At 43.2% G+C, this 16,698-nt stretch overlaps 1 protein-coding gene across 29 annotated transcripts in view; it reads right to left on the bottom strand.

Annotated features, from left to right (window-relative positions):
- The window catches only part of NEB (nebulin), a 130,945-nt gene extending 130,551 nt beyond the window's left edge, over positions 1-394 (bottom strand). For 28 of the 29 annotated variants that reach the window (XM_054829698.1, XM_054829708.1, XM_054829702.1 and 25 more), the window contains exon 1: positions 296-376. The gene's annotated coding sequence lies outside the window, so the exon portion shown is untranslated. Of the gene's footprint in view, positions 1-295 lie in introns of all 29 variants that reach the window. The other variant, XM_054829697.1, reaches the window with a different exon arrangement.
- Between the last annotated feature and the right edge of the window lie 16,304 nt (positions 395-16,698).

Raw genomic sequence — 16,698 nt, 5'->3', positions numbered from 1 at the left:
AGCAGCATGTTGTGTGAAAAAGCAGGCCAAAGTTTATGAATAAACCCAAGAAGTAGGGATCGCATATGAGGGTACAATCTATACAAACTGTCGCTATTATAACCTTCAGCTATGCTTCCAAAACACAAGTCCAGGTCTTTTCCTCATACTCCAATTTGCCACTAGTCAGCCAGACAGAAAATCTGACTTCCATGGACAAGGCATGACTACTACTCCCAAAAAACTACAGAATCAGGAAACAGCCGAAGATCCTATTCTAAGGAAAAGCAGTCAAATGGGTTGAAAATGTTCTTACCAGCAACATCTAGTAAATATCCTTAGGAGCAAAGCCTCTCCAGTCTTCCCTCCTGACCAGCACTGGGTGAGAGCGAGCCTGGTGCCTCGGCTCCTAATTACGCACGTGGCTAGCACAGCCAATCTGGCTCCAGCCCGCTCAAGTTTCAGCCCTAAATATACTTGGTGACCCGGGAGGAGGCCACCTGTTCTCGGCAACATGAAGGAAAAGGGAGCTGGGTGCTTCCGTGCTCCCGAGGAAACCCAAAACACATCAGAGCTTGACTGAACTTCACCAGCTCTCTGCTGAAATGGATCCCTAGGCAAATCCAAGGAAGAACTCAAATGGTAAAAACATGCACATTTTCTTCTTTCAGCGTTGATAATAACAATGTATTTGAATTGACAGAGACAATTTCATTCGTATATTGTACCTGAGTCAAAACTATCCAAATTCAAGAATCTCTGAACTTCAGAGAAAGGAGAGAGGAATCTGGACTTCAAACTAAATTTTTAGTATAAGTCTGTCTTTAATTTCATCCCTTAAGTATACCTGAAGTGCTTTATCAATTTAACTTGATGCAGATCACATGTCAATAGTTTTGTCACTTCTTATGAAATGTTACATAGCTGAAGACATGGATCCAGGAACATGTAAAAACTGACTACTCGCAAGGAAAAACTTGCAAGAAACCAAATTAACAGCCAATATGTCTGATGAAGAAAGACTAAGAATACATGATAAGCAGATTAAGCGACAGGGGAGCAGTTCTAATGCACAAAGTATTTTGGAAGGTCAAGAATTATATGATGTGTGGAGTGGAATCATGGTGATGATAACAGATGTGACCTCTTAGGTTATCTAGTCGACTCACATTATAGGATTGGCTTTAGTTCTTCAAGGAGGTGCATTTAAAAGCCAATACCAACAATGATCTCTCTTCATATACTATATCACATAATTCAATAAATGATTGTCAGGAGCCCTTGAGAGATATCTTCTTGTTCCTTAACTCTTTCCAGAACTTAATATTTATATCCAGATGAAATATCATATCTCATTCACTATTGCCAAGTATTTTATACTCTGCACAGAGATGTAGATCCTTCCCTGTCTCCTTTAGGCAAGCTATAGGCTTTCAATTACTTAGCATTTTGCTTTACTAGGCAATCCTTCCCCTTTTAATCTTATTTCTGTTTATTTAAAAGTCCTTCGGTTTCTTAACATCTTTTGAAGATGCCTGGAAATGAATATAGCATGTTGATGGAGTCTCACGAGAGCAATGTCAGCTTAACCTTCTGCTCTCCAATCCAGATCCTGTGCACGTGCATTCCAGAAATAACTCACAGAGTCATTTTTCTCTGAAGTACTGCTTTTCAGTTGATTGGATGCATAATGTGACATCTACATAAGTGATGACAAACCTTTATGTAGTGAAGGGCCAATTTTTTTTTTTATTAAACATGTAATTCATTATTGTCATTTCCAGCTCAAATCTCTGCTGATGCCAAAATTAGCACCATGGCCGGTGACTCACCATCCCCCTTCTTGGTTCTTTTCAGCAAGTCTGGGTTCATGGCCTCTTTTTCAGACTTAACAGTTGTGCTTTGCATTGCTCTTCAAGTAAATAGCATTCCCCCATAGTCACTGCTACAATATTGGATATTGTTATGCCTTGTTCCAATTTACCTGATATAAATCAGGTTTACTATATCAACATAAGCTTGTATCCCTCTGTCCTGATGGTTATTCTGACAAAATTAGCAAGCATTTTCAAACAGGATGCAATTTTCTGTGCAGTTCTCTTGCAAATTCCTGTAATCTCTCCCATCGCGTTATACTCTGCAACTCCTGGGTGACTAGAACATCACCTTCAGATTCTTTTACAGTGCTGTTCAATCTAGCTTATTTAGAAAGACACTAAACTAGGCCAAATTATGTGCAGGATGCAAGTACCACTTTTTCTGCTACTGAAATGCAGCTGTCTGATGTAAAACACAGCAGATCTTCACCAGCAGACAGTTCAGGGCTGGAAACGAAGCATAGAATAACCCATCAAAATTACAGAAGGGGGTTAAGAAGCAAAAGTGCTATTGCTGAAATGAAAATTTGGACAGAACATAAATCTTATGTTCTGACACCAGAACATGAAGAGGGGAGGAGAGTGCTCTTAAGTCACCTACGGCTGCCAACAAATCTTTCAGTTCTTACATTTGCTGTTTTGCTCCTTCAGCTCCAAATCTCAGAGAACAACTCTGACCAAACTATCACTACTCGTTTAATTTTTGGTTAGAACTGAAAAAAAAACGACAAACCACCCCACTATATTTTCTGATTGCTACTCAAGTCCACAATTGGCTTTTATTGGTGAAAGTTTAGTGTTCATTTGCTTAAGTGCTTTTCTCTACATACAACACATACCAATAAATGGATCTTTACACACCTGCCTATATATTTAAATAAGTAGGTATTTGTATGTTTATGTATAATACCTAAACACATGCACACATATCTTCATATATGTCTATACATTGGTCTTCACTGTGGAAATAAAGTAGTATGCTCATTGTTACATTTCATATCATTCACTTCCCAGGACTGTTAAAACGTCACTGATATATATTTGTATCGAAATACCAGCACCTATTGCATGCTAAAGTAGAACGTGCATGAGGTAAATGGAATACTAATGGTTAATATTCCTGTAATATTTTTTTAATTGCTTTATTGTGAAAATTTGTGTCTGTGATTTGGATCTCAAGTCACTGTTTGCTGGAATATTCTGAGAATACCAACTTGACTTTCTGGAGGGCAAATGTTTCAAAGCCATTAGGAAAATTCTGCTGTAGGTGATGGCCTGGCAGTTCTGATACAGGTTAGCACACCAGACCAGATTGGTTTATCCACGGTACATAAATATGCATATGCTCAGCAGTTTTGAACTAAAAAGACAGAATGGTGCAAGATGACTAAGGTAGAGGAAGATGTTGTTTTGCATTTAAATGGCCCAAAATTTTAAAGCAGAAAATATTTTCTTGTATTTAATTTTTTAAAATATTAAGTTCAATCAGTCCTACTTACCAAACAGTAACCACTCGGGGCAGGGTGAAAGCAAGGAAATAGCACACGACCTTCTCCAGATTTATTTAGAAGCTATATAATACAAGAACTATGAAATAGCAGCCTACGTAGACTCACTCCCCTAACCCACATTGCATTCACATACAAAACCTCACTGCTTTTTTCTGGAACTGCATTTAGTTTGTTTTGGGAGGCAGTCTTCCACCTATGAAAACTATGTAAGCTAATCCTGGAGCCCGAGCAACATAGAGGACAAAATATAGAGGATCAGTATGTAAGGACAAAAGGGTGGCCACACTGTAACCCTCTTACCCCAAAAGATAGAACCGGCACAGAAATTCTAGTTTTCTACAACCTCCCCTCCAGTTACTGACATTTGTACATTGTCTTGATCATTCATTCCCTTGTATTTCTTTTATAGTGCATCACTCTCTAGATCCTAGGCAGTAGATATCATTGAACTGCAAGCCTGGGGTTACTTCTTGAAGACCATGACTTCAAGACTCAAGAGATTTTCTATCCATCCTTGCATCTGTTTGACTGAAAATTACACAGGAAATCTGTTGTGCCATAGATTACATGGGCTTCTCTGTGTCTTGCCCTTTGTGTGGGTAAACTTAATGACATCATGGGTGCTATATTTAACCTCCTGAGGTAATCAGTAGACCACCTGGACTTAACAGGCATCGTACCATTGAAAAAGGGCATATTTTAATACATATTTGTGCCCTTGTGTCTATTTTTTAACTACCATTATGAAGTTACTTTTCATTCTTTTCACCATTCCATTCTGCTTACCAGATTTTGCACAGGAAAGCTGGAAAATAAAATCTCATACTTCAGCATGTAGAGGGCTCTCACCTAAGCTAATCACGTGTCCAGAATTTTCCTTTAGAGTGCAGTTTCCATCAAAAACCTAAAAATGCACTGGAGAATATAAGATGTGAAATGTTATTACTTATGATATACAATCTGCAAGATGCTAATATGCAACCTGAAAAATGCTGTAACAATCAAGAAGCCTTAAACATGAAAGCCATTCAGTCTGGGAGGAAAGTGTTAACTGAAGAACACAACATAAGCTTCAGAGCCCTAAAAATAAAGTAATTCTTGTTAGCTAAGCTGTTACCAGCCTCTGTCAGGAGGCCCACAAGCTATATTTGCATTTGCACTTCAGGGATCCAAATGATAGAGGAAACAGGTGTAGAAAATGGGAGTTGTAGAAACTCCACTAATAATGAAAAAAGGGAGTGAATAAGAGAGGTAGGTAAGGGTTTTCCCTCACCATGCTGTTCTTACAAGGGCTTACAGCATTTATTTTACCTTCCTAAGGAGGTGGGGAACAAACCATGACCAATTAGAAGCTGCAGTAATCACATCAAGACACAAGTACATGTGCTACCAGTGCCAGCGCAATTTAAAGACGCTGCTGCCGGCATGAACATTGTAGTAGACCGTTTTCTTGTATTTTTTCCCTAAGAGCATTTATCATATTGAGACCCTGTACAGACTTGACTATACATGGTTTCTAGATCCCAAGTCGACTTGATGATGAAGTCAGGTGCAAAAGTACTGATCCAGGACTGAAATAGCTAAGGGGGCATTCTCCCAATTTGGGGAATCTCAGTGGATTTGACTTGCTACAGTGTTAGAAGCATTTTTGGGAACTCAATACTGAATCTACATGTGACTTCAGTTGGCACTGTAGCATCGATTGAGCAAAGAAATATCTGCACTTTGACTACATGCCATACATCTCTGCAAGTTCTGTAACTGTCATGCAGCCTGGTAACTAAGTCATGGCTTTAAGTGTACAAGCAAAGAACAAGGCACGCTCTCCTAGGGCTACGGTCTTTATTTCTTAATATTGGCCTTATTTTTCTTCCTATTCGTTATCATGCGGTAAAAGTGGCATATCATTTTAGAAGTATGCAAAAGCCACTTCACAAGAACTTCAGCTGTCTTCAAGGGAAAGAAAAGCCTACCCAAGTAAGTTGAACTTGTGCTTATTTAATGGTCCAACTAAGCTTTCTCTTTGTAAGCTGCAGGTGCAAAATCAACAGATGAGGATATGAAACATAAACGTGTTTCTCTTTTTAAAAAATTCAAGTGCAGTCTATAATGCACACATGCGCAAACGTCTCTCTCATAATTGTTTTGAAACTACTAAGAAGATTTATTAGCATGTGAAACTGTGAGGCATGTGAGGCATGAGTGGAAGCCTGACCGTTCAAAATCTGATAAAGGCCTCCAAAATGAATGGGATTTTGATGTCGTGCTGACAGAAGTGGCTATGAGAATAGAGGCTGGTTTAGAAGTACTTTACCTGGGGCAGAGTCAGCATCCACAGCAGCAGTCAGCCAGGCTGACTGTTGGAACAGCTCACCTACCTGTTGGAACAGCTTACCTGCAGAATGGTTTAACTGCGAGATCTGCAGCCCAGGACCTCTGCAGTGGAGGGAGGCAAGTTTTGCTGATGTATAGAAATATTGTGGCAAGCAGGGAAAAAAATTTTACTGAAAAATATGAAGGGCTTGGTTAGACAAATGCAAGTGATTGCCTTAGAATTTTATGTATATATGTATTTCTCTGAGACCTCCCTGTACAGTATGACAGTAAGCCAACCTTTTTACTTCTGCACGAAACAGGCCAGGAGCACTTGCATTGTCAGTGATTGAGCCTTGGCTTAGGAATAAAAATTTCCATCCGACAGGGAATTTAACTGTTTAAACTACAGATAATCCTTGGCACTGATGAGTTGCGTAGCACTCGCAGTCTGTGCATGGTAGACCTCTAGCCCCGAGACAGTGAACCATTAGCAGTGAGTCACTGCGCAAGGGCTATAAACCGTCTACAGCTGCAACGATCAGTTGAGCCTGAACCCCCACGTCTGTGTCCCGATGTCCCAAAGCTCTGAGGCATTTGAGAACCTGAACATGACAATGTTATAGACTCACTGTTTTGTGATGATTCCCGAAGACAGCAGGCAAGTCAGTATCTAATGATGAATGGTGTCCTAGTTCATTAATAGCTGACTAACTAACTCACTGGCAATATGAAAAAATACAAACTGAAAAAAAGCACCTTCCCTTGATCCTGTTCTCTGGAATCAGAAATGCTAGAATCAACACCTATGTATTTATAAAAGTAATAAGGTCCTTTTTTTTTAATATCACAGATACATTTTCTTATTAGGTTATCCAGCCAACTGGGACAGATATTTGCAAACGTTATTTTTTTAAATTGAAGTACCATACAAATGTGTTGGTTTTTAGGAAAGGATGCGTGTTCTAACAGGATGAACTTCACTTTTTACTTTGGTGCTGCTTATCCTCTTTCTTAAAGTATTAATAGAAAATATTAGCTCATAACAAATAATATACTCAGAGGCAATGCAATCAAAATGCCATGAGTAAATCATCTACAGTGTCTTATTTTCATGTTTATTTTTTGACACTGACAGGTTAATACAGGGTGAGTAGCAGCACAAGCTAGTAGCTGTATGGTAGGCAAACCAACCACTTAGTATGTTGCCATGAGTCAAAAAGACTTTGCTGGAAGAGGATGAAAGAAGGGAATATTGGTATAAAACTAAAATTAATTACACACTTCCTGATGTTTCTGGACAGAGAAGGAACTGTCATCTCACTGATCAAATTCTTTGGTTAGGAAATCTGTCTACATGACAAGCTTCTGTTCACTACCCCCCTTCAGAAACACACACCCCCCTCCGTGAAATTGCAATCACTGCTTTTTTCTGACAGGTCCAAGTAACTAAAATAAAACCCAAATAAACATTAACCCCATACTTCTTCAGATAAAATATTATTTCAACTCCCAGGGAAACACATATCCACGGACGTGTTGTTTGCTTGCTGCAGGTGTAGCTCCTCAAAACCATACACCAACTACTATTCTCACGCAGAGTACTTGCTCACTTTGTCCGTTCATGCAAATCTCCCATGGTCACCTCTGTTAGTGTCCAACCGGGATATTTCAAACATTGAATCAAGACAGGATTCAAAGTGTGTGTGGGGACGACCCAAACAAACCCAGTCTGAAAAGAATATGAACAAGATGCCAAATATTTGTTGGGTTTTTTTTCACGATGAGATATCATGAAGCAAATAGAAATTGGATGAACTAATGCATCTCAACCTAACTCTCCAACTAGTTGTAGAAACTCAGAAAAATAGTATAAGATTAAAAAAAACTCCAAAACACTGAAGTTATAAAGTCACAGTGTAAAAGATACCATATATTGCCACAAGATATTTACCCATAATTAACAGTCAGCAGCAGCCTTGTTTTGATGATTTTTTTTTTTCCCCAACTGACTCTGGTCATTGGCATGAAGGGTAGTCCTCCTCACATGACAGCATCTGTCACAGCCTCCACTGTTCTTTACTTAGGTCTTAGTCTTCTTAGACTCTTAAAAGAAAACATTTATCAACAAGATGATGTCAAACTGCCTAAGTTACCTCTCCTACTAACGTTCCCAAGACAGCAACAGGGCTTTTCACATAGGCGCTGAGCAGAAAGAAGATACACTGAAGGAAGATTTCTTCAGGAGTACAAAACCAACTCTGATTGTTTTGATCAGATTTCCCAACATGAGCTTATTAGGGTAAACTTAGATAGAGCGCGCAACTCTTTCAACTGTAACTCAAAATTTAAGGATATGAATTGAAGTTAGTATAAACTAGGAAAGGAAGGGGAGGTTCTTTTCAAATCTTTTCTTTTTCCTTCTATTTATAAGATGAATAAACTTTTATATTTTTAGAACAGAGGTACAAATATCAGCTGTAAATGCCAGTGAAAAGCCATGACTGGCAGCCAGAATTGCAGTTCTTATCCTGTCTCCAACACTTGTCTCTTGGGGCAAGCCCCTGCCTTACTACTATGCGGTCAAGATAACACAGATCATCTCTCTTTTGATAAATTTTTTCATTGTTATTACCATTCTTGCAAATCGTTAGCTTACAGCAACTACGGTGAGAGTTGCGGATGTTATCTTATAAGCAAATTGATCTGTAAGATCAATAGTTTTACAGAGCCACAGACACCCAGTAAACAGGTGCAGAGGGAAAGTGGTGCAGTGACAGAGAGGTCTAGTCTGCAGGGACAGAGATCCTCTGGAGTCAGGCGGGCGAGTGATCAGCAAGTAATGCCTATCCCCTTTAAAGCACTTGGTGTGAAAATGGTAGGAGGAGGACTACACTACATCACACTTTTTTGGTGCCTACTGCTTCTTTGCATTGACAGTCCTTTTTCTTTCACTCCTTAAGGTGGGTTATGGTTGCACTTACAGACTCCTAGAATGGTTTCAGTTGGAAGGGACCTCACAGCCCATCCAGTGCCACCCCCTGCCACGGGCAGGGACACCCTCCACTAGCCCAGGTTGCCCAAAGCCCCATCCCACCTGGCCTTGAACACTGCCAGGGAGCCAGGGGCAGCCACAGCTTCTCTGGGCACCCTGTGCCAGGGCCTCAGCACCCTCACAGGGAAGGATTTCTGCCTCACATCCCATCTCCATCTCCCCTCCTGCAGCTTCAGGCCATTCCCCTTGGCCTGTCACTCCCTGCCCTTGTCACCAGCCCCTCTCCAGCTTTCCTGGAGCCCCTGCAGGGACTGGAAGGGGCTCTAAGGTCTCCCTGGAGCCTTCTCTTCTCCAGGCTGAACAACCCCAACTCTCTCAGCCTGTCTCCATGGCAGAGGTGCTCCAGCCCTCGGATCATCTCCGTGGCCTCCTCTGGACTCGCTCCAACAGCTCCATGTCCTTCTTGTCCTGGGGACCCCTGAGCTGGATGCAGCACTGCAGGGGGGTCTCACCAGAGCGGAGTAGAGGGGCAGAATCCCCTCCCTCGACCTGCTGGTCACGCTGCTGGGGATGCAGCCCAGGACACGGTTGGCTTTCTGGGCTGGAAGTGCACATTGCTGGCTCATGTTGAGCTTCTCACCAACCAACACTCCCCCAAGTCCTTCTCCTCAGGGCTGCTCTCCATCCATTCTCGATCCAGCCTGTAGCTGTCCTTGGGATTGCCCCAACCCACGTGCGGGACCTTGCACTTGGCCTTGTTGAACTTCATGCGATTCGCACGGACCCACCTCTCCAGCCTGTCCAGGTCCCTCTGGATGGCATCCCTTCCCTCCAGCACGTCACCACACAGCTTGGTGTCGTCGGCAAACTTGCTGAGGGTGCACTCGATCCCACTGTCCATGTCGCCGACAAAGATGTTAAACAGCACTGATCCCAGTACCGACTCCTGAGGAGCACCACTCATCACTGATCTCCACTTGAGCATTCACTAATGCTGAAGGGAGAAATATAATTTCTTCTCAGTGGTCTACCTGAGGTGCATGCACAAGAATTGTCGCACCTCAGAAGTCAAAATGCTGCTGGCCATTATGATATCATCCAGTTTCCTCAAAACCTGCCAATTTAATTTTGCCTTGGCTTTTCAAACCTATCTATAAGTTTCAATGTACATGTATTCTTCCCCCAGCTTCTCACTGAACGCAGCAGAGCCTTACAGAATTTAGATGCACAGTTGTGGTTTCTTATGGAACGGAACTGAAACAATTTATTGAGAAATCATAAGCTAGTCCAGGTTCACTTATATCCCAGTGCACATTCAAATCATTTATTAAGTCTTCACGCTAAGTCTATTATTTCTAACAAAGCTTGGCAGCAGCCAAGTTTCATGTGGCTTTGAACAGCATTGCCAACTTTCCACATCACCCCAACAGCAACAGATAAATCGGTGGATAAACATAGCAATAACATGAAGGCATTCCCTGTCGTAAATCACTTGCGATGAAGGGACAGAGCTGAACACACTCCTTGCCTTCTGCAAAAACTGTGATCAGTCCCTTAATTCTGAATCACCTCTGCTGCCTTTTTCAGTTCAACAATTGCACTGATATTACTGACAGATGTTCATGCCCCATGTGAGAACAGAAGGAATAAGTCAAATATTTAGTACTTAGGCCCCAATACCTTTTTTCACTAAGGACGTGCTTTCTTCCAAAAAGGGAACAAACTATTAATAGAAAGGTCTGATTGAGATAACAGTCCTTTTAGCTTTTTTTTTTCCTTGAGTAAAAGAAGAAAATTGCTACTATCAACCTTCCTTGTGGCATCTCGCCATTCTAAGGGTTTTTCAAATTCATGCAGGGTTGAATTGTAAAGCTTCTAGCAAAGTGGCGTCATGCACTGCCACTTGATTGCTCTCCTTCTGAACCCCTCTGTCTCCCCTGTATTACAAAATAATTCCCACAGCAAATGGAAGAGCAAACATGCAATTCAGAAGAGACATGGGCACCTAAAAGAATTGTCCAAGGCAAGATCACAAAAGCTGCTATAAAAGAAGGTCAAGATTTAGATCAAAGCTCAATGAGTATACTCAAGAAATACCACAATAACTAAATCTCCCAATCAATACACAATTCATGTGTCTGTAGTCTTTTTGACCTGAAGGATGCTAAGTAACGGGCTAAAGCGCACCTCTAAATTTCAGCGTTACGGACTGTAGCAAACAGTAACCTGTGTCTGAGAGCTGTTTTTTGAAATTGTTCTCTTTTACTCTGCTCACTTAAATAGAACCTATTTATATGAAAGGTTACCAATACCTCCAACTGTAAAGCGAGGGGGAAGATTGCAACATGCTTAGCATTCCTAACCTACATTGCTGAAATGGTATCTCATATCCTGAAATACAATCTGCAGTAGTCCATAAAATATTAAGACCACTCGCTAGTTGTGGCCAGTAATACTTTGCAGCAGCAGTTCCCAGTGGCAGAATGCTCCGTGAAAGGTCATTAACACAACACAAAGGTCATTAACACAACAGCCACCACGAGAAATTCTTCTCTGGACTATTATTAACAGTGCTAACCAGCCTTAAGGAATCTGCCGTTGCTCCTATTGCTCAGCTCTGCAGTGGCACTAGACCATGAGATAACCACTTCATTACCAAAGTCAATAAAATGACATTTAATTGCAATAAGGAATGATACTATCACAAATAATATCCTCTAACTCATTTGGCATTATGCCATTCTGTCCTAAGTGCAGTATCCTCCGTGGTATAATTGGCAGAAACTCAGGACCTAACATAAACTTCTGCAAACCGAAGTCCTCCCATTGTTGCTCCCTCGGTGACATAAACGGGGATCTTACCTGAACAGCTCACACCAAGGACAGGACAAAAAGAAACAACCAGGAAAGTACAAGTTATAAACCTGAAATGCAGTCCTTGGGAAATTTTTTCTTTTTTTCACCCTTACATTACACAGCATTTTCAGCACTGGGTATCACGCCACCAGGATAAAATCTACAAGCCCTTAACTCATCTTATGTTGAGGTTAGCCACGGTCCTTCTGCTTCCCCCATGCCAAAAGGGCTGTAGCTGCCCTCTGAGCCCCCCAGTCCCTCCCCACTCACACACACACGTGGATCATGGTCTCACTTAATCTCGTGTGTCGATCTTTTTACATTGCCTCATTCATCTGTCAAAAATGACTCAGGCTTGTTGGTGCATTTTCTCTCTACAATAAGGGAGCAAGGGGGAGGAAAACTTTATTCGTTAAATTGTTTTCATGTCAATGAGTCTGGCAGGCTTTCAGCTCATTTCCTTGAAAATGATTCCATGGGAGGCTAAACTACTGATGACTTCATGGGTCTTTTTATAAAGCAACATAATGACGGCGGATGGACAGAAACAGCTGCAGAATTACCCTGGCTATGGCAAAGATGCCCTGAGCGAGGTGGCCTTCAGCAAGTCAACTGCCCCCGTGGCTGCCGGGCTGCTGCCTCGGAACCAGCAGCGACGAGATGCTAAGCGCGTGCTTGTCGTGGCAGGGCACGCTAGCATTGGTGCTCCACGCGACACGCTGGTTTCCAGGGAAGGAGACAACTTACCTTGGGTTTGGGAACGTCTTGCGATAGATCTTGCTGTGCTTGGGCACTTTCTCAGTGTACGCTCGTTAGGGTTACTGAAGGATGGGATGGTTTAATGCAGGCGTTCACAATCTGAAAATTAAGCGTAATGATCTAACACAGGTACGGGGTTACATCAAGTTCAAACACTTTCATTGTGGCACATCATCTTTGGGTTTAGTTGGTGCATGCTCCTCTTTCATCAGATCGCAAAGATGAATAAAAGCCAATTTACCAGGCCACTGGAAAGCAAACAACAGTAACTGCCGTTCGCTCAGCGGGGCGCAGGCGGCTCTGCAGCCCCCTCCTGCCCATCCTGAGGCTCGCAGCCAGCCGTGAGCTGGGCTTAGCCCACAGCACGTCGAGAGTGGTGGAAATACACCGTCAAGAGTATCTTGCTGAGATGTACAGGAGAGATTCAAAAGCCATCTGACTCTTGCAGAAGTGTTTTTAATGCACAGATTTCTGAGCAACAAACACAAAGCAAATATTTTTGTTTGTTCAGTTTGTTGAATGTTTTTTGGCTTTGGCACTGAAAAGCAAGTAAATCATTTTCAGGTTTGAATGGAGTCGTTCCTGCAATGAAATTGTCTGTTGAAAGCTAGCAAAACCCGTCTGTTTAAAAACAACCCATCTCCTTCACCATTTAAAAATACCAGAAAACATTTTGATTTCAAATTTACTAAGGAAAGACTTTTTTAAAAAAGCAGAAACAAGATAGACTAAAGCAAGACTAAAGATAGACTTTCAGGAGCGAAGTGCCTTCAGGATCTCCATCAGACTGCACGCAGTGACATACGCCTTCCAGCGCCGCCTCTGTTATTAGCCCTAGTTTTAAAAGGTGTTTATCTAATTGCCAGTGAAATCCAGTGGAGTTAAGCAGCTACTTATCGTTAGTGACTGGCCCCCAAACGCCTAACTCCCGCATTGGCAACTTATTTTAGCACTATAATCTTTACCCTTCGGTGGTGATGGTGGTTTAAGGTGTTTCTCTCCTGGGCTGCTTGTGGACACCGAAGGGAATTCTCCGTCCTCTCTGTGTGCCAGCACAACTGCCTGCGGGTTTGCATGCTAGACCTGGCCGCTGAAATGGTTCAGGTGACGGATGCTGCGGTGAGCTGAGCCAGGCAGAAGAGGTTCCCGGTGGTAACTGAGGGCAGAGGCACAAGCGGGGAGCGGCCGGGTGCAGAGGAAGCATCACAGGGATGGCAGGAGGCCAGCGAAACCCCCGTGAAATTGCTGTGTGACTGTCTTCGATAAAAGCTCATCCAAAGATATGAAAACTAACTTGAGTGAAGGGTTACTGGTCTTTGGAACAGATCATTAAATTACTCTGTGACATTGCCAGCATTTATTTGGGCTAAGAGGCGACCGAGTTTTTAGCAGCACATTCAACTGATGATTTAAAGGAAGGATGATAGTCTACAAAAACACGACTGGCACAGGAGAGACCCGACAGGGATAACTCTGTTTTTCTAATACTGAGCCAGCTGAAATCCATTAGGCTCCAGCTCTAGAGTGAAACCCAGGAGCTTTTAAAATCAGTTACAAAAACTCCAGCATGAGCAGAATTTCCACCCGGATGCTTACAGAAAGACGAAAAGCTGAAAATGCAGCTGAACCAAAGAGCAAGCCCGTGCAACTCAAAGCTTAAGTTTTAATAGATTAAGACAGGAGTTTGGCAAAGCTATTTGTGCTTTAACTTTCATTCATGTAAAATCAGAAAAAAATGGTCTTATATATGAATACTTGAAGGACTAAAAAACTAGTTTTGCTTAATGTCAAGCTGAGTAAATTTGAAATTCAGTATATGTTATAATCTTTACTCCAGATGATAAAAATATTGGTTGCTACAGCTGCTTCCTTAAGGCAACAGCTCTAAAAGCATCATTTTCTAAGGAAGACCAGTAAGCAGTGGCTTTATGGTCTTTAAAGTAGTCTGGTCATAGAAACACCCTATTTCTGTGAAACTACAGGCTCAAATCCTGGCAGAGGTTCAAAGCAACTCTTCTTTTAGGCGCAGATTAAGTTGAGCACCGCACAGCCCACGTTCCCAGGCAGATCTGGGGAGCGCTGTAGGACAGAGCTGCTCCCACAGCGAGGGGCTGGCAGGAACCTCACTAAGTTTAACGAAAGCAAACACGATGTCCTGCCCGGGGCGGTGCAGGGGCAGAGACGCGGAGCTGGGCTGGGGCACGGGGCAATGCCCCAGGGTGGGCACTAGCGAGAGACCTGCACCTCCCTCCATGGGTGGAGGGCAGTGGCCACATCCTGCCTGAGCGGCTGAAATTTCAAGTTTTTCAGACTCAGAAGCAGGAAAAAAACCACGTCACTGTCCCCCAGGAGCAGGAAAATCCGCAGGAAGAGGCACAACCCCGCAGTACCAGCGATGCGTTCGGTTCCTTGGGAAAACCCTCAGGGAGCAATAAATTGCAGAGCAAATAAAATACTTGCTCAAGAGAAGCGGTCACCTCCTCTCCCATGCTGCTGCTGCAGCGCTTCCCTCGTTACGGAGGTTAATAAATCATGTTGTACGCGTAGGGAAGGTGCACAGTGAGGATGAAAGTGTTTGTTCCTTACCTACCCCTTGACAGAGGGAACGAACGCAGTGTGGGGCTGCCAGGAGCCTCTCCACTCACCGTCGCAGGACTGCTGAACTCCTCTGCCCCGCTGCTTGCAAAAGAGGGTCCGCAGTGTTCTCCTTCAGAAGCCAGTGGTGAGCTAAAAACGTCACGTTAAAACATCTATTATTTTTAACATTTTTCCCATATTTAATAATTGATGCTTCCAGTTGTTGCTCTTCTGCTGCAGCTGCAACTCCTTCCCCCTGCCCAGGTCCTTGCAACCTGCTGTTCCTTCCATGATATCTCTGATGGTGAAGGAGATGGGTTGTTTTTAAACTCCATGAGTTTATGCATCATGTTTCCTTTTAATAATGGACCGATGATTCAGCCTACCCATCAATTCAACCCAAAAAAATAAGATCCAGCCTAATACCAGTGACTGCAGCAAAGACCTAGATTTACGGATTTGTTACATGGCTTAAATTTAGCAAGACTTTTCTAGTGCGGGTGATAGGCGTGTTGAGACAAATTTGATTTGTTTTTTTTTTTAAAGGTAGAATCTTAAGACTCCTAATCTATTGCTTCTTGTTTGTTTTCATGCTGTGTTGCCTACAGAGAAGATTCCTGAGGCTGGTGTCCTGCAGAAGGTGGGGCCGAGGCAGCAGCCGTGTGTGGCAGTGGGCTCTCCCACTGATGCTAGGGCAGAGCACCCCTGGCCCGCAGGCAGCCACCATGTCAGCTGCGACGCAGCGTTACAGCTTTTGTCTCATGATTTCATCTCACATTTAATGGAGAACTTGGCCTTTGACTCCAGTTCCAGAGCAGTCAGCTCGAACGTGCACCTCACGCGCAGCAACGCCTCACAATAAAACCCACAGCGACGCTCGGCTCCATCAGGTTTTTTGCTTTCTACTTAATTGCAATTTGCAACAGACTTAGCAGTAGGAGTTTGCTAAAACCTAACTCCTCTGATCAATGTAGCGGTACAAGAAACTTACTGCTGCCAAGATACTGAAGTATTAACCCTTATGATAGAGGCCACCTTCATACTTGATGACACAAGGCCACAGCCATTAAGAACACATTAAATCCACATCAGCCCTAGTCCTGATCCACAGGGCTGGGACAGGACGAAGCCCGAGGAGCACGTGCTGAGGCACAGCAACACGCGAGCTGCTGCTGGGAGAAGCCCCGTGCAGGGTACAAGGGGTGGCGTGTCAGGAAGCGATCGGGGAGGGCTCTGGGATGAGTTTGGATTCGGTTTAAATACAGAATCAGACACCAAGGTTTTATGGTGGATTCAAAACACTGTATTTGGAGCTCCATTTTTGAGACGATTCTCACTCTGTCCCTGGTTTGGTCACAAGAATTGAGTCACAGTTTAGTGACATTGTATTAGTGTGTCTTTGCGTGGTGAGACTGACCGAACCATTCAAGACACAGATGTCCATCACCTGCAGCTGCATCACCTCCTTAAACACCACCCCCAGCCTAAACTGGGGTGCCCAGGGCTTTCCTAGGGACACGGACAGGCGCAGCCCTCCCAAGCCGAGCATCAGCGAGCTTTCCTCCCAGCATCACCCGGCCTCCGCCTTGGGGACCAGCTGCTCCGGACTTCCCGACGGCAGGACCGGACTCTGCGCTTTGTCGTACCACTCGCAACGCACCACTGTTATCCCAGACGCTTTCTGCTTTTCCCTCTGAAGGACCCAGTTACTAAGGAAACCAGCAGCATTTGCCCAAGAGAGGCTTAGTAACAGTTAAGCGCAAAGGAAAATAAGTTTATACGTGCCACAGTTTGGGAAATCAGGCAGTTTATGTGACACATCCTACCCACA

This window comes from Grus americana, chromosome 6, assembly GCF_028858705.1.
Source record: "Grus americana isolate bGruAme1 chromosome 6, bGruAme1.mat, whole genome shotgun sequence".
Classification (NCBI taxonomy): Eukaryota; Metazoa; Chordata; class Aves; order Gruiformes; family Gruidae; genus Grus; species Grus americana.
This window is presented reverse-complemented; position numbering and strand designations above follow the sequence as displayed.